This window comes from Melozone crissalis, unplaced genomic scaffold, assembly GCF_028551555.1.
Source record: "Melozone crissalis strain CALT ecotype California unplaced genomic scaffold, PUWL_Pcris_2 ptg000090l_1, whole genome shotgun sequence".
Lineage (NCBI taxonomy): Eukaryota > Metazoa > Chordata > Aves > Passeriformes > Passerellidae > Melozone > Melozone crissalis.
In genome coordinates, this window is record NW_026535867.1 from 1,243,263 (window position 1) to 1,268,023 (window position 24,761).

The window sequence follows — 24,761 nt, forward strand, 5'->3', positions numbered from 1 at the left end:
TATAGTGGCTAAACATTAAGTCAAGCCTTTAAGTTGAATTTAATGTATTAAAGCAATAACAATCAAGGCACAAGGCATTCCCTGGGAATTAATGACTGACTGGGAGAGTTGATGGACCAGTGTGAAGCTGAGGGCCATTAACCTTGGCTAGTCATTAATTTCCCTGAAAATTCCCTGTGCTGAAGTTGTTAGTGCTTTTCATGGTCTTCTTATCTGTTAAGTGTAAATACAAACATGTCCAAGAAATTTTTTAAAATAATCCATAGGATGGAGCTACCAGCAGCTCCAGATGTCTCTTCCAACCCCAACCACTCCATGACTCTGGGAAAACAGAGTGTTTTGACCACAGAGAAGATTCTCTCAGGAAATCCTTGTGAGTAAATGTTGAATTTCCAACATTTTCTAAAGGCCCTGCATGGCAGCAAGCTCAGGAAATCAGATCCTGAACTGTCTCGTGGAGTATAAAACCAAAAAGGGCAGTTATGGTGTTTTATTCTGATGACATTAAGTTCCTTTGTACACGTCCCTTACCAGGTCATCTTTGTGCATTATTAGCTAGTTATTAGCTAGTTATAATTTAGTTATTAATTAAATTCACTGCAGTAATATCTCAGGGGCCTTGGGAAATGGCTCTTTTTGTGTTGGGGGACCAGAACAGACCCCCAGATATTCCCATGGCATCCACAATCTCACTTCTCCTGCACTGCTTGGGACAACAAATGGATGATCCACAGCAACTGTGAGGAACAGAAATTGTGATGGCATTCTTTGTCTCAATCTTTGTCTGGCTTTTATTTTTTTTTCCCTTGATGGTATTGATTTAACCTTTATGAAAATTAATCTCAGGAGAAGGACAGAGCCTGAAGATTTTATTTTTAAGTCTTGCAATTTGCAAGAGCAATTGCAAGTTCTTGCTCTTCCTGTGTTGTTTTTGTTTTGTTTGGTTTTGGTTTGGTTTGGGTTTTTTTCTTTTCAGCGTTTTTTGGTTGTGCTTTGTTTGGGTTTTTGTTTTTTGTGGGAGCTATTTTGAGTTTGTTTGTTTGGGATTTTTTTGATGGGCTTTTTTTTTTTTTTTTTTTGTGGATTAATTTTCTTATTTGATGAAAAGGTTATTGGTTAGTGCCTCCTAACTTCACCAACCTGCTTTCAGGAGTCATTAATTCATCTTATAATTGGCAATAAAATGTTCCATCTCATACTGTAGCCTGCTTAAAAATCAGTCATTGCTAACAACAAATGAAAACTCAGCATGTGGAAATGTTGAAAAAAGATGCTGAACCACGTGTAGGGAATTTTATTCATCCTGATACTTTTGTGCACCTGTGAAGTAATTGGGGCATATGAGCCCAAGATTAAATGTACGCAGGAAAGTAACTCCAACCCTGTATTAGACCTAGGGATGAAATGACTCACATGAAGAATAACCTCTGTATTAACAGATTTGAGATACACCCCTTCGGCATGGAGGAGCAAAGAAAAAATCCATGACTGACAAAGAGCCACTCCTCTTAAATCTGAAGTCCAGCTTGTGTTTAGGTAGCATTGCTGTACAATTTTCCACAGCTCTGTCAATTTTCTTCATGGATGCAGCTCTCAAAGTAAGCAGGGAATTGCAATGCAACTCTGGTTCGACCAGAAGCAAAATAGGAATTATCTCCTCCCTCTGTGCCCTGTCCTGGCTGTGAATAGCAGAAAGGGAGGGCAAAGAGGATCCTAAACCAAAGGTGCTTCATTCAGCAGACTCTGGGGAAGCTGTGGCCCAAGTCACAATCTGAACTTTGAGGCTGGCTCTTCCTTCTTGAATGGGCAACATTAAAACTTAAATCCCAGTAAATGAGGTTGAATTGACAGAGGGGAAAAGACAACTCAGATATATACTGTGTTGCCTCAAACAGTGGCAAATTACCCAGTAGGAAACTATAGAAAGCTGTATCAGTGCCTTTTCTTTTTCTCAAAAAAAAAAAAAAAAATATTTGGCAAAACTGTTTCCACTAACTGAAACAATTGCCAGTGAGGAAACTGTATTTTTTCATTTGAAATGCAGCCCCAGCTGCAAGAGTTCTATTAGATTGTCTAGCTCAAGGTTTTATATTTATTCTTATCATTTAGGAGCATCAGATACTCATATCTTGGAAGATGTCTCTTCAATAAGTGTTTAGTACTCGCACAAGTGATAACCCTGCATTGGAGTTAACTCAATTTCACAACCCGTGAGTTCAGAGTATTATCATGGAAAGATCTTGGAGTTTATTTACATCAAATTGACCCGTAATTAAGTTTGGCACTTGCATATATAAAATTTGTGATTTCTCCAGTGCTTTCTCTCTGAGATGTTCTACAATTCCTCCTTAGGCAGTCAGACATCTGATTATCCTATTTATTGCTGTTATAAACTCCTCATTTTAGAAATGTATATGTTGCATGGATAGTTAGAGCTCTTACAAATAAATTTTAAGAATTTATTCTAAAGAGATCCAAACTACTGGAAAATGAACAGTCCACATGTTGAAATCTGACCCGCAGGGTGTCAGGTTGGGTTCTGACTCTGTCAGTGTTGTTCCAGTACACTGCATTGTTTATTTTATTCTTTTTTTTTTTCTTTTTCCCTGTTAAGGAACTGTTATTTCCTGCTCCCATATTTTTGCCTGAGAGCCCCTTAATTTAAAATTTATAGCAATTCAGAGGGGTGGGGAGGGTTCACATTGTCCATTTCAGGGGAGGCTCCTGCCTTCCTTAGCAGACTCCTGTCCTTCCAAACCAAATGTTATGAGCTGAAATTACTGTAGGGAGCAGAAAAAGGGGCACTGGAACTTTTCCTCCTGTGCAGCTGTGAAGCGGTTGAAGAAGTGTAATCAGGCAGAAAGGGATGTTTGCAGAGAATTGCAGTCACTCTCCTAGTTGAGGTGTTGGGGCTGGATTGGACTCCATGATCTTGAAGGTCCCTCCCAACCCAGTGATTCTCTGTGATTCTCTGTGATTCTGTGTGACTCATTAGCGTGGCAGCTATTTGGTTAACCAATTAAGAAATTATATTGATTTACACCGCAGTTCTTAGAAATGCATGTCAGTTTTATTGCAAATGCTTTTAATAACTGGTGGTGTCTCTAAATAGGTTTGGTCCAGGGAAATGGTTGCATTAGAAAACAGATTAATGAACAGCTCCAATGGTTGATGTAGACAAAAAGGAAGATGTTTCCCAGGGAGTTATGTGGTCATTGACATCTAATTTGTAGGCCCATATTAGCTACAATCTGTTTAAAAGCAGATAAAATCTTGTAATGTTTTCCCAGTCTGTTGGAACAGAGCTCTTCTATTTTAGATGAAAAATACTGCATTTTTTTAACCTGTATTGAATCTAAATGCAAACTATATTGCTTTTTGGCTTCTCCTTGAAGAGGGTTTCAGCAAACTAATGTATTCTTTAGGGGAGAAAAAAGTGAATTGAGATCTACTGAAATCCACTTGGAGAAGAACATGGCAAGGGTTTGGGCAGATCAATCCTAAGAAATAAGACTGATTCTACTCTATGTGTTTAGCTAACAAGCAGCACTGATCATGAACCTGCTGCAGAGATGGCAAGGGAAATACTTTAAAGCTCAGTAGATGAAGTGGGAGGGTTTCATTAAATGATTGTGTTTCCATGGAATTGACACTCAAGCCTTACTTTGCTCAAGCTGGATGGTTGCTGGCATTATCATATTCATTGAGTAGAGATCAGAAATAGTTGGTAACGAATAAATTGACGTGAAGGAAAATCTCATTTTCTTGTCCTGATGGTTGGATAGTTTTTAACTCCAAAACAAGGAGCTTGGAATGATTGTAACACCATCAAATTGAAACAGCCTATTGCCTTAAAATGCTGTCCAGGTTTTGTTAACATCTTATGACTGAACATAACTCTCAGCTATTCTTTTCCAAAGAAGGAGAAAAAGGCTCCTGATGATCCTATTATTAGAAGGATGATAATTTTACTGGGGAGGAAAGATGTAACGTGAGGAAATTGGTTGTTGTTATAGGCAACTCTTAATCATTCCCAATGATTTCAGCTAAAGCAGATTCTTCGAGGGAGAACTTGTTCTGGGGGAGCTGATCAGCTGCCTCCTGGATTTTCCTGGCTTGGCTGGAGACAGAGCCTTTGTAGTTCTGTTTGCTCAGATGTAGTGTGCAGGATTATAACATTTCCTTAGCCTTGCAGAAGTCTGGCCACACATCTCCCACCACCACCATGAGCAATTCCTTCCCACTGCCAGCTCATTTCCTTTGCTCTTCTGAATCCCATGTCAGGGCATTTCATCTCCTCTCCAGCTCTGAAGTTCTCTGGTGCAAATTTCAGTGCTCACTGGCTAATGAATGTCTCTAAGCTGATGTTAAAATTAAATCAATAGTTTTAACTAGAACTGGTTTTTTACTCTGTAGGTCTGCCTGTTTTTGTCTCTGATGCCCATTGGGGAATGTTGCAGAGCTTTGACAGAATTTGAAGGTATTAAAATACCCTCACTGCTCCGTGCTGATGTTCAGTGTACACAGCAAATTGAGGCAAGAGGACTCCCTGAAATTAGGAGAACTTTCCAGCTGCTTGCACTGCATTTTGCATAGTTCCTAAGGACTGTTTAACACAGATTTCTCATTAGCACACTATTCTTGCATACTAAATGTTTTATAGGGTATTTTTTTGCTGTTATTACAGGCAATGGATGGTTTTCCTATAAGAAAATTGGTTCTTGATAAATGGGCTTATGAAACAGTTTTAACTCCTTACTACTACTCAGAAACATCATGTGCCATCCTAACTCTGTCTTTGATTGTTTGCATTCATCTGTGAATATCAAAGACCCCACACTGTTATTCTTCCTCAACCAGCTGTTGCCTTTATTATGCCAAATTTTGGTTTCCTTAGAGTAGACCAAAGTCATTCTTTTGATGATAAATGGATCAAAATTGGCTTCACCACCTCACTGACTCTTAGAAGGGGTTTTGGTTGTATAGAAAACAAAACATATTTTCTCCAAAGTAGTTTCTACAAACTCCCTTGACACAAAGTGCAAGATCCCTGCGCCCACTGTTCAGATTTCCAGAGACAACAAGGGTGTAGTCCAGCCTGGAAAGTTTAAGATTATGACCTGCATGTTCTTAGAGCTGTAAGCACACTTGGTAGCAACTAAAACAAGAAGCTAGACCAGAAAAATACTGGAGCAGAAGAGATTTCACCTGATCTGGTCCCAGATGGGCAGGGCAGGACATGGTGTGGCAGATTAGACCTGCAGGAGGGTTCTTAGCAAGTTCTGGTGGAAGGAGAGATGATTTACCAGCACATAAAATAAATGGATGGTGCATTGAGATGTATCAGTAGGAGTACTGAGTCACAGCTCATCATCTGGAAAACTGGAAATTTTCAGTACTACAGCAACACATTAGTTGATGTATATATTTTGGGAATGAGGGGACAGTGATAAGTAATGCTTTCTGGAGCATATTATAAGAGAACTGGGTTTTATCTTCTGGGTGTTTCCATCCTATAAGTTTTCCTGTCAGATTTGGGAGAACAATATTTCACTTGGCTTTCGGTTTGTCTCTGAATCATTGTTACAATGGAATTTATTCTCCCAAGCCTGAATTGCTGAAGAAAAAAAGACAGATCTGTTTGGGAGGTGGGTGGTAGAGAGGAGAGGAGGTGAAAGAAAGGGTCTGTGCATGACTGATCTAATTTTCTTCATCTCACACACTCAAGGCAAGTATGATAGTGTCTGATTAATAGTCATTATTAAGTGACCAAATGCTTATTTTCTTGGTTTGAAAATAAGATTTGAGAGAGCATTTCTCCTGTGATGGGCTGGATTTAACAGCAGTGTTGTGTAAGAGCTGAAAGGAACAATGACTTCTTTCGCAGAGGGAACAGTCTGTGCACTGGCCATGCTTCAGTGAAAAGACAAGAACTTGCTACCAGCATTTAATACATTTGTAACAGTTATAGGAAAGACACCTGTTGACAAAACATTATGTTTATGAAAGGCTTAGTGGAAAATGAATTCTTCTGCACTGGAGGCATGTCAATGTGGTTTTTATTGCTGAGGTATTGTTTGAACAGACACAGTCCTGGAAGTCATGGGCAGACCTCACTGTGGATAACTATGGAATTTCATATGATATTCACCAGTTGGTAACTCTTGGTATATTGGTAGTTGCATTTAATAGAAATTTAGATGAGGAGATAAAACTGAAAAACTTAACAATTTTGTCTCATGTATCATAAGCTCTAAAGAAAGAGGATAAACTCACAATCTAGAGATAAATTTTATTACTTATCAGCTGTAAAAGCTTGTTCTGTATGTCTAACAAATGCCTTTTTAAGCAGAGCTGTGGCACAACCATTTTCAATATTCACATTGCTTGCTGAATTATTGCACCAATGTGCCACTAGGTTGTTAGGTTTTGAAGGGAAAGACAAGGAATGTTTTCTTGGATGAAGTACATTAAAAAAACAATTTCTACATGCCTGTATCAGTTCTTATCCTCAACTTTACTGTGTTAATTTATACTTTTTTTTAGTGTAAGCTTTGTTTGGTTTTGATATTTTTACATTAGGAATGGCTGCAGATATGATTAGATATAATTGCTGTTTATTAATCTAGTGGAATTAAACTGTACAAACTTTTCTCAGATAAATACTTGTGTATGTTGCTATCAAAATATGTGTGTTATATTTGCTACTTTTACAGAATTCTGGTTTACTACTCATTAAATATTCAGGTAGTCTGGTGTCTCACTTATGAGATGTAAGAAGAGGAACTGAAAATAACTTTAATTCTGCAGAAGACTAGATGAAGAGAAGCGATTTTATTTTTGTAGCATACTTCTTAACATGTCTAGACTACAGGGTGGTACCACAGTTTGTAACATGACTGTATGGATTTCTGGCTTACCTTGAAAAAGTTGGGTCCCAAAATATTAGGATAGAATAAAACATTTGGGAAAGGTAAAGATTGTCTTAAACAAAGCGGAACCTATTGCTGTGGGAAGAATGAACGCAGTGTATTTTTATTACACGAATTTGAAAATGGTATCAGTTGGTGTGACGCTGCACCAATGCACCCAACTCCTCCCAAGGCTCCTTTACTGGGTTGTGCTAGGGCACACTTTCAATGCAAACATCATCCATTTGAACAAAAAGATACAAATTCAACAATTTAAATACATCATATGTTTCCAAGATGCAAATACACACGACAAAGGAGGATGAGAGGAGTGCTCATGAGGATGAGCTGTTCTTCCACCAGTGCGAGAGCTCAGACGGCATGTGCACAACCTCGAGTTGAGCTGCAGTTTTAGTTACAACACAGACATTTCCCTAACACTTTCCTCTATTTACCTGCTGCTTTCCTCGAAATTTTTAAGCACCGCAACTCAAATTTTTACGAGCCCACCACCTCCCTCTAGGTTATCTCCCAACGCCAGCTGCCAGAGACCCATCAACAACTGGGCTTCCAGCACGTTCCTGAGCACGTCAATTCTTTTGGAGCGGCCAAGACTCCTCGTTCATTTGGGCGGCAGAGCGGGGAGGCACCCGGAGCTCCTGCAGCGCGGGGGCAGCGAGGGAGCATCCCGGGGCAGCGGGCATCCCGGGGCAGCGGGCATCCCGGGGCTGCGGGCATCCCGGGGGCAGCGAGCATCCCGGGGCTGCGGGCATCCCGGGGCAGCGAGTGAACATCGCGGGGGCTGCGGGCATCCCGGGGCTGCGGGCATCCGGGGGCAGCGAGTGAACATCGCGGGGGCTGCGGGCATCCCGGGGCTGCGGGCATCCGGGGGCAGCGAGTGAACATCGCGGGGGCTGCGGGCACAGGTGGGACGCGGCCCGGCTGTGGCAGCGCGGGAGCGTCACCGCCACCTCCTCCCTCCCTCCCTTCCTGCGCAGAGCCCCGAGCCCGGGGAGCCGCAGAGAGAGCCCCGCGGTGCCGGAGGCCGCTGCGGGGAGCGGGGCCGGAGCGGGGGCGGCTCCGGCGGGCCCGGGGCGCGGACAGGTGGGCGGCGGGCGGTGCGGGCGGTGCGAGCGCGGCGGCAGGGGCGGACCGGCCGTGCGCAGGCGGCTCCGGCGCGGATGCCGAGCCCCCCGCACGACAGCGGCGGCGGCGGGAGCGGCGGCGGGAGCCGCGGCCCCGCGATAAAAAGGGAAGGGAAGGGGCCGGAGGTGCGCGCTGCGGGTCCGCCCGGGCGCCGTGCGGCAGAACGTGCCTGCTGGGGCTGGAGGCAGGCAGAGCCGGCGGGGGAGCGGGAGGCTGTGCCCAGCCGTGAGCCGCCGCCTCCCTCGCTGCCTCCCGCCCGCCCTCCCGCAGGAATCCCGGGCGGCGCGGCGGCTCCGGGACGCGCGGCTCCGCGGGGCTGCGCAGCGGCGGCAGCGGCGGCGGCAGCACTGAGAGCAGCGAGCGGGGGAGCCGCGCTGCCAGCAGCAGCCGCCGCCTCACGCTGCGGCACCGGCCCGGCCAGCGCAGGTGGGTGCGCAGCGCCGGCTCCCGCCCGGCCAGCGCCGGAGCCGAGTGCGGCCGGGGGGCTCGGGGGGCTCGGGCTGGGGATGGTTTGGTGGCATTGGGGCGGTGCCCGGCGCACCTGAGCGGCCGCAGCCCGGCTGGGATGGTGACCGCGTCCCGGGGGAGCCGCTCCCGTCCGGGAGTGGCCGGCGCTGCTGGGAAGGCGAGAGCGCTACCTGGACGTGTGCGTCGGCGCTTGGGAATTTTATTTCTTTATTATATCATCTTCAGGTTTGCTTTTTGTTTGTTGTAATTTTTTTTTTGTTTGGGTTTTTTTTTTCTTTTTCTAAGACCAGCTTGTTCTTGGAAATCGCGTTTGATTTCGGTTTCTGTTCCATTCAGTGCGCGGTTTCACCGTAGGGCAGCGCAGGGTTCGGGCGCCCGGAGCCTCCCGAGTTTGTTCCTGCCCGCTCCCGACTCCCGAGTGTGTTCCCAGGGAGCATTCGGGCTCCCAGGGATGGTGAGCGGCTCTGAGCTGCGGGAAAGGAGAAGGCATGTGCGTGCAAAAGCCAGGTTTCCCCCAGAGCTCGTACTCCGAAACTTCGCTATTCGCTGAAACCCGTGCTCTGAGCACCAGGAAGCTTCGGTTTTTCTAGGAAGGCGTGAATCTTCTGGTTTTTTTCACATTTTCAGGGAAGGATTAACGTGAGGTCTCTGGGTGTACTGTGTTTAGGTCTTATTTTGTTGTAAATTGTTATCTGTGGCAGATTGCTCAAAGTGCACTAAGCCTGGAATAAATTGAATGGTTTTCATTGTATAAAAAAGTTCAAGATCGCTGTTATTTCTATGAGATATAAGAGAAGTATTTGCTTTCAAATACTAGCAATTTTTATTTGCATACATTTCCTTATAACCTATATAAGGTAACCAAGCTGAGCATGGATATTATCTTTCTGTAAAACTATGTTCATTTTTCAGATGGAAGAACAAATCCAATTAGGTTTTTTTTTGTATTTACCAAGGAATTAAGTGCAGATTTTTTTTCATTGCCACTTCAGAAGTCATTTTGCTCTGTCAAGGTTATGATGTGTCCACCAAGCAAGGAGGATAAAATAAAAATCTGCAAAGAGTCTGAGAGTTTTAAGTGTCCTCTTGGTTTAAAATTAATTGGGATTGCTTGGTGGTAATTCTTCTTTCTTTTTTCTTCAAATGTATTAAAGAGAAAAATGTAAATAACTGGGTTTGAATATTGAAATGCACCTTTTACAAAAGGGGACGCTTTAAAATGTTTGCCTAGAAAAACAAGGGAGATGAAACATTGTGCTAAATAGGATCTGCAGCATAAAATATTGCTAATTTCTCTTGTGTGACTACAGGTGGCAGTGTAGAAGCCAAGAACAAGAATTGGCAGAAATTGTGCTCTGTGTACGAGACTATGAAGAGTGTACTCATGACTAAGCACAGGAACCTGGAAAACCACAGGTATGTGAAGTGATTCATGCAGCTGCCTATGGTGCTCCTGGTATTTACTGTATGCTGATATTCCTGCCTCAATAAGTATTTTTGGACCAATTATCACTTAATGTGTTCACAGTAAGAGCCTAATCAAAATGTCATGGAAAAATCTATATTTGACTACTAAAAGGAGAAAAAATACTTTAAAGGCGGTATGGAAGGAGAGGTGGGATTTTCCTACTTTTTATGGTTTATTGTATCTATTGAGAATTGGAACACTAAGTAGCCTGAAGTTGGGTTTTTTTATCCCTTTAAATAAATACATTTTGTATTGATAAACCTAGCAGCAGTTACAGGCCTGGATATTCTTGAAAAGGAGAAACTTTAGATGCAAGAGACAAGTTTGCATGTCTGGGTGTTTTGGATGTATTATCAGTGAAGTTTTTTAATGAGCACTGAAGGACTGAAAATGTGAGGAAAATTGCAGAACTAAGAAGATGTAATTAAAAATTACATGTAATTTCAAATAAGTGTCCAGAGGAGATATGTATACCTTGTTAAGGGTTAAATCTTGTGAAATTAAAAAAAAAGGCAACACTGTTTTCAATTAAGAAATAAAAGCAAAAATAAGCAGTATGTAATAAGAGCTCAAGATTAGGTCTCCTATTTCAAAGCACAGGGAAATACTAGATTATTTTAATAATTATTTGGTCATTAATTAGCAACATTAGAGTAAGGCAAAGCTTTTCTTGCATGTTTACCTTGGTGTGCACAGCCTGTGCAAATTAGTCCATGGCTCTGCATTCCTGGGGAGCCATGGAGGATGAGACAAACTCAAAGCTGGGGCTTGAGGATTTTTTAGAACTGATGAGTGGGAAGTTACCCTGGTAAGAAGCGTCAAAGTGGAATTATCACTGTGATCATGGGGATATTTATAGTCTTGCACTTCCTTCTCTGGCCTAGGAGAGCAGTTTGTCTAAACCTTCCAGCTGCTCCTGAGAGAACGTGGTTCTACTGCAGATTCCCATGGATGACCAAGCCACCTTGTGTCAGCCCCTGTGCAGGAGCTGGCCTTGGGCATGGTTTGGGCTATGCCCAATTGCAAAGGAAATTGCAGAGAGAATTATTTATTTTGCTGTTAAAATGGGCCAAGGCTGTGCACCCCACAGGCACAACCGACCAGCTGTCACCACTAAACTGTTAAATTTTAGTGACTTGGCATCTTGAGATCATGGAATCCAAGTAGAAATTATTAATTATTTCCACCCAGTGCTTAAAGTAGTGGCCAGAAAACCATAGTCCAGGTATGGCTTTGTGGGCACTCAAGCCCTGAAATTGTAAAATTGTAAAGTCTCTGTAGAAAAGCTGAGTGTCTTTTGGGGAATAGTGAGACCCTGATCTCTGGTTTTGGGTACATCATAATGCTTTCAAAATTCTGTGTGCCTTGGATAGAATACCCTGCAAAGCTTTCTAAGTTCTTCACTTACAAATGAAAAGGTGGCTAAATCTGGGTCTTCAGGCTGGTGTGCAGAAGAGAGCTCTTCTAAGCATCTGGCTGTCATGTTTGTCTTGTCAGCTGTTACTTCTGAATGAGCACCAGCACTAACTTCCATATAAACCAATAGTTCTTTTATTATTATATGTTATTGAGCAACAGGGTTTGAATATCCATCAAAAACTCACATTAATATCCCTGATAAAGTCAATGGAACTGTTTATGTAGTACAGGTCAGCATATGCTTATGGCTTTGTTGAACATTGTTCAGTTCATTAGCTTCTGCTAACACATTTAGAAGAGAAAATAAAAATGCCATTTGTCATCGGCACAAAATTTTAATGGGGTCTTCCATTACATCAAGTGCTGAAAATATTTTTTAAAAAATGGTAACTAAGCAGTGTGATGCTCAAGAGTTCAATTTACAGACACTTCTCTGTGCTAATTATGAAGTATTGACATAAATGAATGAAATCACTTGTTAGAGCGCCTTTTTCAGTGTATGGCAGTTATGTGTTCACAAGATGATTCATAACATTCAGCAATTTGTGATGAATTTCCCTGCCATTACAGGAGATTACTGAGTATCTGATGTATTTGCACTACAGTGGGTTACTTTAAATTAGATTTGATGGTGGAAAGGGAACTAGAACCATTTTCTATCAGCTGAAAAATCAGGGCTGTTTTGTGAATCAGTATTGAATTTTTTCTGTACTGTATGGCACAATTTACCCCTTACAATAAAATGCAAATGTTTGAGCATCTTGCCTATAAATACAGCAGTGACAGCATGTGTGTGTGGAAGCTCTCAAGACTTCTTTTGTGTCGAAAGCTGTGTACATCAGAGCCAACAAAATGCAGCAGACTTGGGGTAATTGAAAGTAGAATTCATAGTAAGAAATCTAAATTTGGCATCTAAGCACGTGAGGTCCCACTTTGAATCAGCAAGTCTTGGTTATGTAGAATGCTCTTTGATTTGGTGAAGGGTGTGTTTGTAGGTACAGCTCAAACCTCAGCAGTGCAGAAGAGGCTGCATCTTAAAAAAAAAAATAATTCTGTGCTTCTGTTTTGAGCTAAAAGTTGTGGCTGGTTGTGTTCTGTTGTCCTAGGGAAGCAGTGTTTAAGGGCTTGCACAATCAGTCCTTTCATGCTATCATAAAGTGGCTGTGATCTGTTAGATTATAAAGCATGATTGCCCAGCAGTTATGGGAAATGGCTGTTAATGATACCAGAGTGTTACACAAGAAAAATTAAACTTTCTTACTCTTTACTTCATAGGATTGTCCTGAAAATGGTTTGTGGGAGCCTGAGGAATGGATTAAAGATGCTGAATGGAAGGCAGAGATGTTATTGGCATTTCACAAAATAAATAAATACTTTAAACTTTCACAAGCACCAACCAGTCCAGAATTAAAGATGGATTTGTAGAAAATAACTAGAATGTTTTGAGATTTTTAGAAAACCAGTGTCTTCCAGGAGGATGAGGACAGTCTGAATCAAAGTCTCTGGAGGGAGAGACACAAAGTGAAAATTTCAATGGAATTCAGTGAGAATAAGCCTAAAACACAAAGAGTGTGTCTGAGGCCATTTAGCCTAAACCTTTTGTCTAGAGGTTGATATCAGATCTCCAGTTAGAAAAAAAAAAACAACATAAAAAGAAGCATTTACTTGCCCTCAACAGTATTAAAGCAGCTGTTAAACCAGAGGGATAGTTATGACACTGCAAGATGCTCATTGCAGATTAATGCAACTGAACTCTTGTGAAAGTCACAACATGCAAATTGTGAGGAAAACACTCTCAATTAGCAAATGTGTAAAGCAAACCTCCCAGCAGGTATTCCCACCTCTGTCTCCAGGGAGGCTGCCACTGGAGCTGTAATGCAGCAGGACATCAATCCTGCAAAAGAGAAATGACCCTGAAATTATATCCAAAAAATCTCATGCTGTAGATGAGACCTTGCTGTCAGGTGATGGCCAAGCATCCTTTTGCCCTAAAAATTCCATTGTATGGTCTTGGTTCCAGGTGATGGAGAGACATCTCCTGCTGTAACCAGTGCTGGAAGGGAGCATTTGGTGACCTCCCAACCACATGCCAAAGTGGCACACAGCAGCAGGAGTCTGGGCTGTCTTCTCATGGTGGGGAAGTGCTGGTGACACAAAGGCTCCCAAAAGAGTGCTGGAAGCAGCACATGAATTCCATGGGAAAAAGGAATAAATAAAGAGCTGTGCAGCATCAGTCTGCAGTGTGATCCCAATGTTCTGCTTGAGGAAAGGCACACAGGTCAGGGTGACACTGGCTGTGGCTGAAGTGTGTGGGGCAGAAGTTGATGAAGGGCATCTAGAGAACAGTCAAGATGCTGGAAAATTAGGCTCTGTTTAGACAGGAGCACAGAAGGACAGGCTGGCAGACCAGAATGGAAGGGTTTCTATGGAAATGTTGGAAGAGTGGAATGTAAAATGGAGGGGTTGATGGCTTAGTTCTGCAGTGAGTTATTGACAGTCCACATCTGCCATAGAGAAGGTATCAAGCAGGACATTGATTAAGGTTCCTGTGGACAGCCTGGTAAGAGGACCCGTCAAGAGAATAAAATGCTTGCAGCCATTCTGGAGAGATAAAAAAAAAAAGCCTATTTCTTAAAACCTGCTTCTCTGACTCTTTAAAAAAGTTTTGATGGATATTTAGCATGGTTGAGCAAGATGTAAGGAACAGAAAGATACTTTGCAAAAACTCTTTCAAAAATTTTATAAGGGTGAAATTCATGCAAAATAAGCAAGAAATATACAGTAAAACAAGTTAAAGCCTGATATGTGATTATTTGTAAAAGGCAGAGGAACTTGTCATAAGTTCTTTCAAAACAATCAGAAATGGGATGGCCAATGGTCCAACAGATAACAAAACTCTAAAAAGCTCAAAGCATATTGCACCTGTAGCTAAAGGCATGTGAGATAACAATGTTCACAGCAGCAGTGAAGCTGAGGGTGCCAAAGGTGATGCCAGTTTTTAAAAAGGCTTCCAGAAAGCCTGTGGGAAAGAACAGGACAAGTTTGACTGGCATTCATAGCAGCCAGTTTTCTGGTAAATACCATGGAGGAGAAACCTGAAGCATTCATGGACAGTTTGGTGTACCAGGAAAGAGTCAGAACAGTCTCTCAGGTCTGGTGGAGTTCTTTGAAGGCACTGCTCACTGAGGCTGTGAGTAAGTGTGATTTAGCTGATGCACAACACTGGGGTTTCAGGGAGTCTTGTGAGAGCGACTCACCAAAGGTGCTGAGCAAAATGAAACTGCTCTGACATAAGAGGATTTTTTTTTTTTTTTTTTTGTCCTAGACTGCTGGCCAAAAGATGAATAAATGTCCTGTTTAACAGAAGGGATGGATGGAGTTACTCATGGATCTGTGCTAAGTTTAACACCAGCATGCCTTGGTGATCTGGAAGGGAGAGTGCAGAATGATTCTAAGTTAATGAGAGCAGCATAAATGAAAGCCAATTATGAAGAACCCAAGTGGGAGCTTGTCATGCTCGGTAACTGGGGCTGAAGCTTGCTGCTGGTGCTATGAATTAATGCATGTGCAGGAGAACAATCCTGCCATTGTTGAAGTTATTAGCATGGAAGGAAGTGATGTTGTAGAGAGTTTATCATGCCAGATCCAAGCATTGATCAAGTGTTTGGGATTGGTCAAAATAAAAAGAAAAATTAGGGAAAAATGGCTCACAGAGCAGAAGTCTGCTCTGCCAGTTTGTAAACTGCCTGTGCTTTTGTCTTGGCCTCAGAGTGCTGTTCTGAGCCCTGGATTTAAAGGAAAAATGAGGGGGGAAAAAAAAGGGGGAGATGACAGAACTAGAAATGGGTGGCAGTGATGATAAAGGGCAATTAAATAGATTGAGAACCTTCAAACTGGCGAAGAAACAGCAAAAGATGAAAATGATAAAAATCGATATAGGAGTGTAATGGAAAAAAAAAAGTAAAGGGAATGTTCATTAAGAGTCTCTTGTAGTACAAGACCCAGAGGGGATCAAATAAAATTATCAGGTGACAGATTCAGAACAAGAGGTGGTATTTTTTTCATAGCGCATAGTTTAGCTGTGAGCCACTGCATGCGCTGCAGGATTATCTGGGTGTGGACTCGGTGCAAAAGCACCAACTCTTGCTTAGAAGAACACAGAGACTGGTCCCTGAAGGCTGCAGAGGGATCCCAAAGTCCATCCCTGCATGCTGTTCCTGTCCTGGTGCTCTTCCCAGACCTCTGCTCCCAGCCTTTGCTAAAGACAATGTGAGGACAGATGTATCTTTGGCTGGATTTAACGTGGTTATTGATATGCAAAATGAAGAAAAATTGCAGTCCCATACAGAAGATGCTGACCAAATGCCACTCCAGATGCATAACAGAAATATTGGTGAGGAAAACATGTTGAGAAGGACAGATTTTTTTTTATTTTCTTGGGCCTGATGGCTTCCCAAAGCAAAAAAGGTTCAATTTTCTTTGGAGAATGTACCAGTCTTTACTATACCTTTAGTATAGTAGAGGTATAGTGAACACTGGTACATTCTTTTTCTTGCTGTGGTTTAGTTGATATGGTGATGATTGTCCAAAGGTTGGACTCTCTGATCTAGGAGGTCTTTTTCAGCCTTTTTGGTTGTGTGATATGTGGAATTTAATGCCTATATAAGGGAATTAATATTCTTAGTTCTGGAGTATCAGCATTCAGCTGTACCTCTGTCCTTGTTCAAAGTAAGTTGGACACTTGTTATACCTTGCAGTTTCTCTTGAGAGGGACTGAATTAAAAACCTATATTCAAAAATAAACTGGAGAATTTTGGTTCAGGATAAAATGCTTATCGACACTGTAAAATGAAAAATACAGGTTTTCAACATGGAAGATGAAATCTCCTTTCCTATAAAAATGGAGAGGTTACACCTTGGCTTGCTCCTTATCCAAATGTAGAAGGACTAAAGCTATGTCAGACTTGAACTGAGTAAGAACTTGGAGAGAATAGGTTATTCAGAATAAACAACAACTTGACCATTAGACATGAGAATGGCATTTAAATAATTAAAGTATTTAGAAGTTATAAAACCAGGCTTGTGTAGCCTTCCAACCCAGTAATAAATGAAATCAAAGGAGAGTCTCCCAATGGAAAATCTTGGTGTGAACACAACAAAATCAGCACGAACACTGTGCTGCGCCCTACAAGGAGTCACAGGAGGGGATGGAGCAGGGAACACAAGGGTTAATCCAGGAATATTTGTCTCCTTGGGTTCCTGGGGTTGTACAATAATTCAGTTTCCCCAGTGGGTGATGAGCAGCACCCCAAGCTGGCTTCTGCTCTGGATTACCTGCTGGGGGAGGTTTTCTCTGTCCACACTCACTGACAAGGGAAACAAAGCAGACTGGCCTCCCTCAGTCAAAGCTGGCCTTTGAATATACACATCCTATATGTTACTGTCAGATCTGATTTTTCTGATTTTTTGTAGGTCACTTTTTTTTCCTCAGTGATACTAAGATAAAAAATACATGAAAAGACAATACCAGCTAAACCCATTTTTAAGAGTTTCATGGAGAAGTGTCTGTTTCCTGCTAAAGTTCAGATTGTCCCACAAAGTTTTCCATAGTTGCCTGTTAAGCTGAGAGTCAGATTAAAACACGAGACTAAAATATTCTTCTGTTTAGAGGAAAAAACCTCTAAAATCATATTTTTCTGAAATAAAATGAAGAATCATGCAAAAAAATTATATGGAGTTTTTGTAAATTACCAAATTAGGGCAGTAGGGTCTGTTTGAAAGAAAAGTTTAATTATTTACCTAATTATTTACCACCTAAGACACTCATCTCTCTCAAAGATGGGAGAGGAATCATTCTTGTCATTAGCTCAGTTATTTTGATGATTACCTTGAATGGCTTTCAGTCTTCCCATTCGTTCAACAACAGCAAAACAGAGTAATTTCTTTTTTTTAATTTTCCATGGTAGAATGTTATACTAAAGGAAAGAAGAAATATAGGAAAAATCTTGGTTTTCTCTTTATCCAGTAATTAATATAGTGAGGTAATGAAGCTGAACCAGTGGCAGTCAGGCACTGAAGGGGATTTGGGTCAGCACAGATAGCAGCAAGGTTTGATTGTTCTCTAAAAAGAATTTGTTACCAGGCACTGTGGAGATGAGCTTCACCAGTAACATAGAGGGTTAGGCTTTCATATCTATTTAAAATCCTATTTCAAGCTGTAGTGTGTGGCCTTAAGTGGTTAAGGGGATGCACCAGCCATAGCATGTTTCCCAAGCAATTATTTATTCCAGTGTTGTCTTAGAAAGTGGGCACTGCTGTATGGTTTTGTTTTTCTTTTTAATTGAGTGGAATCAGTTATTTGGAAACTATTTCAGTTACATTTTTCTAATACGAGATCCTCTGATAAAACAAGTTGTTTATTTCAGTATTACAAAGCTTGTGCACACATACCTTTTTTTTATTTTCCTTTTTATCATCAACTCTACTTGAATTTTTCATTTTTTGGGGGAAGGTATCAGGCACTGTAATTATTCTCTGTTTCCTTACAAATAGTTGATTGTACTTGTTAGTTTTTATGTGAATAGTTCTTAGTGTTCCTGATAATTGAGGTGGTTGAGCCCTATATAATGAAAATAATAATAATTCTGAAGTCAAAATGAAAGTCACATGCTGCCTTTGATTCAGATTTTGGTTGTAAGAAGTCTGTGTTGCTCACAAAGAAAGTTGTAAACTCTGGTGAAACCTTTGATAAGATGGAAGCCAGGGCCCAAAGCAAATCAGAAATTGCTTATCAGGTCTCTCTAGAGCCAGTGGCGAGGCACAGACAACTTCTGACATCACCTCTTTCAGCCTTGGGTCCTGCTGCCTCCTGAGAATGCACAGAAATTCCAGCTCCTCTAATTTCAGACCCTGAAACCTTTGCCAATTTGCTTTTTCAACTTTTAGATATGCCTTCTTTTCTAGTTTTGTTTTTCTGATTGTTGTTTCTTTGCTTCACAGCAGTTTTACCTTTAATCATCAAATTTACAGGTGGAGTTTTTTTTAATTTTGATCCATCTTGGTGTTTCCTGACACATGTAAACATAATGTCTGTGGTTGCTTTACCCTGTGCACAAACAATTTCTAATTGGAATGAATATTTAGCAGCATATCAAACACATAGACATAGCAATGCTCTCTCCATTGACCCAGACTGGGTTATTTTTTGAAATTTGAAGAAGTTTTTTTGTTTGTTCAGTCAGAGCAAGCTGGGCTACCCTAAGTGGGCTGTGCTGTGCCAGCTTGCTGGTGGCAAATACCTTGAGAGGGTCACTCAATTTAATATTTATTTCCTCACCAGATAAACATTCATATTATCCTTTACAGAGACCAAGAAGTGACCACTCCTTAAACTCTGTTTTCTCAAGTTCTTTCCCATGTGGGTATTTGCCTGTTAAATTTTTCAATCTATAAAGGTGGAAGATTTTATTGGCCATGGTGAAGATGTTTTTGAGCAGAGGGTTCTGTTGGATGGTTTGTGGAATTTCAAGGAGCTGCAGCATCCAGAAGTGGTGTGCTGTGTCATCTTGCTGGTGGCAAAAGCCTTGAGAGGGTCACTCAGTTTAATATATATTTCCTCACCAGATAAACATTCATATGATCCTTTACAGAGACCAGCCAAGAACTGACAACTTTTTAAACTCTCTGTTTTCTCAAATTCTTTCCCATGTGGGTATTTGCTGTTCAATTTTTCAGTCTGTAAAGGTGTAAGATTTTGTTGGCCATGGTGAAGATGTTTTTGAGCAGGAGGTTCTGTTTGATGGTTTGTGGAATTTCAAGGAGCTGCAGCATCCAGACACAGCAGCTGCTTTGGGGCGATGTTTCCTCATAGCCTAAGACATTCATCTCTCTCAAAGATGGGAGAAGAATCAGTCTTCATCAGTCATCATCTTCTTCTTCATCAACCCTGATTTTCTTAATTTTAGTTCCCAAAGAAAAGGAAGGTTGAGGGGACCTTAATTCTTTTTAGAACCCCCTGAAAGGGAATTGTAGCCAGGTGGGGTTGGTCTCTTCTCCCAGGTAACAGTGACAAGACAAGAGGAAACGGCCTCAGGTTGCACCAGGGGATGTTTAGATTGGATATTAGGAAAAAAATGTCGTGGAAAGAGCGATCAGGCACTGGAACAGCTGCCCAGGGGAGTGGTGGAGTCACTGTCCCTGCAGATATCTGAGACACAGGGACATGTTTGAGTGAGGAATTGGCAGTGCTGGGTTAATGGTTGTGTTTGATGGCCTTAAAGGTTTTTCCAGCCTAAACAATTCTATGATTCTGTTAATTTCTTGCAAAAATATCTCGTAAATCTCTTATTTAACAAAGGCTGTGAGAAGAAATATTTCCCCCCCCCCCCCCCCCAACCCTGCTCCTCTGTAAACAGACCTAGAAATCCCAGCCTAAAATAGAATTGCTTTGTATTCCTGAGGCTGGGGAATGGAGGAGAGTGGAAGTAGTGCTTGTAATGACTTCTGAAGCCTTTAAAAGGTAGCAGTCCTTCCAAGAAGTCTCCTGTAGCTCCTTTGATTCAGCAAAACCTAGAAAACTCATGAGAATTTGGAGCCAGGTGAATTACTTAATTAAATATATCGCTGATTTATGACTGGTTCAACAATTACTTCAGGTTTTATTTCATTTTAATGATTCAAGATAGAAGAAGGTTTTGTCCCACAGACATTTCCTTGTGTTTTATGTCTCATTAATTAATGCCTTGGAACATGGTGAGGAGGTGACAAACCTATGGATGATATAAAGCCGGGAAGATGGAAAATTCTTAGGTGGTTAGAATTAAATCAAACTTATCTGTAAGGTTTTGGGGGAGCAGTATGGTGTAAAAAATGAAGTTTAAGAAAAATTTGTAGCTGTTCTAAAAATCACAGACATTAAGTAACAGCAGTGGCACTCAGGCCAGAATTTTGTAATTAGCAGTAAGAGTTGAAATTGTTCAGTGGAAAAGAAAAAAGTGTAGATTTTGTGTCCATCAGGCTCTTCACATTTAATGCAGTCAGAGGTTAGGACAGAAATTTATCAAAAGGTTTAGGGAATAAAGAACCAAACAACAAGACCAGGCAAAAAATTTAATGGCTAAATAACTAAACAGGTATTATTAAAAAAGTCCATTAAAAATCATTTTGTTAAATGTCTTGTTACACAATTCTGGTTTTACATCTGAATTTTGACTGCTACCTGCTTGCTGAAGATTATTTTACAATTTTTCCTCAGTGGTTCCAAATGTGTCCATCTAATTTTTCACCTTTGAACTGGGGAATATTTTATTCTGAAAATGTTATAGACCTTCAACCCTTACATTTGGTATTTTATGCAGAAGTGTATCTGAAGATAAAAAGTTTCATCTCTTAGACCAAATGTTTCTGAAATAGCACAGGACTTTCCTTGAGTGGCAGCTGTGTGTTTTCTTGGTTACATGGGGAAAGAAATACTTCTGCCTTCTTGTTAAAGTTCATAGATGGTTTTGTTGCCTGCTCTAATTGTCCCAAATGTTCTTTTACTTTTGCCATCTCCACTGTTTCAGTCTGGGATCCTTATGAAGAAGTTTCTCTTATTTTACAGGCTGATTGCAGTTACCTTTTAGTCACTTGGGTTTTCCACCAGCTCTGCTGGTAAAGACATGTGGCCACATGGCACCTTGAAGATCTTGCACGTTTTTCTCTCCCAAGGCAGTCTCTTTACTGTGATTTTTTTTCTCTAAATCTATTTTTTTTTTTTTTTTACACTGAATGTTAATCTCTCTCAAGCTGGTCTCACTGAAATGTTCTTCATTATCACCCTTTTCCTCCCACTCTGATAAATCCATTTCATGCTCCTGCTTTGTCAGGCAAGGCTTCCCCTCTTTTAGGCAGCATTATTTTCTGCTGGAGTGTTGGCTTGAGGGCATCAGCTTTGGCACTTTGGGGCATTCACAAAGGCTGTCCTCAGTCTGGAGGGAGCACTGACTGTGTTTCCTCCCTGGCTGTGGAGAATTAATGGGGTTTCCAGGGCAATTCTGAGTTTCCAGGTTGGGGTTTTTTTTTCTGAATTGCCATTCAGAGACTCCTCCAGCTGCAGCAGGGCTGTTTGACGGTCACTGGTGAGGAGCTGGATCTCCCTGCCCCAGGTAGCTCAGTGCATCTGGAAAGGAAAATAAGATGAATGGTTTGGAATTCCACCTTTTTGTTATGTTGCAGGGTCTGGGTTGGCTTGATATAAATGATATAAAATGATATAAAATGATATAAAATGATATAAAATGTACCCTACAAGTGTTTCAGTGCTTGAGTTGTGTTTCCACTTGGAAAGTGCAGAATCCAAACAGCTTAGCTGTAATTTTCTCAGGGTACCTCTCATTTATTTGAGCTGCAAATAATTGGTGGCTGGTATCATTTGCTACATAATACAGTCATTAATTTTCATCACAGCTCTGTGGAACTTGTCCTGTTCTGCCATGTAGAAATCTGTGCTTTTTATCTTGCCTGGATTGTGGAGATTTTTTTGAAGCTGATACATGGTTAAAATATTACGTGGTGCTTTTACAAAGTTGTCACTAATGAATTAATTACAACTCAAGAATTTCAGTTCTTGTAGTACGTCTCTATTTCTGTTCTTGTTCTGGAAAAAATGAGACTTCCATGGAGACAAAGCTGGCTTTGAGACCTTGGAGGCCTTACTCCTCATCCCTTTGAGTGCTTCCAGACTGTATTAAATCAAAAGTGAGTGTTTGCCACTGAGGATATCCATGATGCTTCACCATGCATGGATTTTGGAACCTTTAGGAGTAAATGGCCTCTCTGGTCTCAGGCAGTTTTTTGTAGAATAAGACACTAGACAACAGACAAAGCCTTTGCTGTGAATTCTTTTGCTCTCTCTTAATTCATTGTTTTTGCTTGCTTATCATATTCACTGTCTAATCTCATTCAGAAAGATTCCCTCAAATACATAATTTGTGTATTTTAAAGCTAATTTCCAAACTCAAATTTGTAATACTTACTTGTCCCTCATGTAATTCAAGTAGAAACCCATTGATGAAACCTGAATGATAGATTAACTTAATTGCATTTCTCAGTTTTTAAAGTGAATGAGTTTAATATTTGCCCTTCTTGACCTTGCACTTCCTTTACAGATTTTTTTGCTGCCACATTTCTACATGTATTTTCATTTTTTTTTTTTTTTTATGTTTTCATTTTCTACACCTACTGGGAGGGGATTGAGGATGACAAAAGGATGTGAAGATGTGCAAAGAGCCATGGTCCTGAGAGACATAGAATTAAATGGTTTATTTGATGCTAATAACTTACTTAATGCTATACATAGGAGAGGAGAATGTGGGGAATTCCTTTAAAAAGTGGCACAAAAGCAGGGAAGAAAGTTAGCAGACAGTGATTAATTGCTTTATTGCAAAAAGGGGAGCTTTTGGTATCTCCTCTTGGTGTGAAATGAGTTGCTGTGTGTTGAGAAGGTGGAGACTGGCAGAAGACTTTCCTGTCTTACTAAGTTGTGACATCAGGAAATAACTAAATTTACCACGGGGAGTTTACCTAACTAACCACAGCCTTTTACTGATATGTTAACTTTGTCCTCACATACAAATTTTGAAATAAAAATGCCAGTACTTGGGGTGTCACTGATGGGAAGTAAAAGGCAATATTTTGGTCATGATTGGTAGGAGGCGAGACTGACACTCGCATGAATTTTCCCCAATTAGAGAATGAGCAGAAAATATTTCATAGAAATTAAATTATTTCTTTAAAATTCTGTCAAGCTGACTTGGCATTTGTAAATGCTTGTGCTTTCCCCACTCATAATGCTTACTGTCTGAAAGTGGTTTTATTTAAATGAGAAACACATTATTTGTTTAAAACATTAAGTATTTTCTTTAGATTTCAGTCTTCAGCTTTAGTACAGCCCTCAGAATTTTGTTTCCAAGGTCAGAAAGATCCTCATGCTGTCTTTTAAAACATCCTGCATGCCAAAGGACACAGAAATATATTCTGCAATGATTCTGCTGCGTTCAGTATCTTGCAAAAACTGGAGGGGATGACAGAGAATCCATCACTTAGCCTGGTACTCGGTTCAAGCAAATTATCCTCACTGATAATTTACACAGACTTAAACCCTCCAGTCTCACTTGAAGGCACTTTGGTTTCATCCCTTTAATCACCTGGGGGCTTCTTCTATTTCTTCCCCACTTTTATTTAGCACCTCCTGCACACAGTTCCAGTGCCTGTGCATGCTGGTATTGATCTCGCCCTGCAGAGAAAGAGCAAGATTGGTGAGCTGGTGTCTGCTGGGTGTCTGAGGGCTGCCCTAATCCTTCTTTTCCACAGCACTGCCTGCCAGGCCCGTGTTGGGTGATGTATTCAGTGATCCTGCATCAGTCCAGGCTGTGGTCCCACATTTGAGACAGGCACCAGCTTTGTGTGCTCTCAGAGCAGCATGGCCATGAATTAGCATTAGAGTTTGCCTTCATTGTGTGTAATTGGTGTCTGCAGATGTGATTTTGGGGAAATACCAGGCCTAACTGGAGATAAATCTGCTTATATAGGCTGCCTGAGTCTTGTAACACCACTGTAGGCCTGATTCTAATGTGTGAGTCTTGAAAGTAAAAAAAAAGTCCTAAATTGTGTCTTCTGTATCTCCTTGCATTTTGTGGTTATTTGAAGATGAGTCATGTACATATATGCTGGCTTATCATTATGCTTTGCAATTAAGTCAAACTGTACTTTCCTCTTACGTAGGGAAAAACAAGAAAAATTTTACTTTTTTTTTCTACAAACCCTAAGACCTCTTGGGAACTCCCCTGTTTCCAGCTTGCCCTTCTGCAGTGTGTTTCTGCCTTTCTGACAAGCTAGGTTTTAATTTCTTGGCAGATCTTTCTGAAACCTGTGTCTGGTAGTTTGTAGCTAAAGACAGTCAGACTAAACCAGGCTTTCCAAAGCTGCTCCTCTTGCATAAACAGTCTGGTGTGACCCTGTGACTCAGTGCCATGGATGGTGGCAAACAGGTCCTGGGGACTCTAAACTGCCATGTCCTTGTGGTGGCAGAGCTGCCTGGGAAATTTGGGAGGGGAGAAGCAAGCAGCATTTCTTTACTTACAGTGAAGTGAAATGTTGGATTTTCCATGAATAAAGTTGGAACTATTGATCTGTTTTGGGCAGCTGACAGGTGGAGATCACCACAGAGCTGTTCAGCTGCCTTCACATGAGCCTTTTTGCCCGTTTATGTGTTTCAGTAATGGTCAGCTTTGCCAGCTACCAGGAATTCCTGGTGTGTGGTGGTTCCCTGTAACAAGGTGAGCTACCAGGAAAAGCACTGTGGAGCTTCA

The 24,761-nt window shown here is 41.2% G+C and overlaps 1 long non-coding RNA gene across 2 annotated transcripts in view; it reads left to right on the forward strand.

Moving 5' to 3' along the window:
• The first annotated feature begins 8,406 nt into the window (after positions 1-8,406).
• LOC128947153 (uncharacterized) overlaps positions 8,407-24,761 on the forward strand; it is a 39,227-nt gene continuing 22,872 nt past the window's right edge. The window contains exons 1-3 of one of the 2 annotated variants that reach the window (XR_008484031.1): positions 8,407-8,483; positions 9,836-9,941; positions 13,433-13,620. This is a non-coding gene — a long non-coding RNA (uncharacterized LOC128947153). Of the gene's footprint in view, positions 8,484-9,835; positions 9,942-13,432; positions 13,621-24,761 lie in introns of those variants that run through there. The other variant, XR_008484030.1, reaches the window with a different exon arrangement.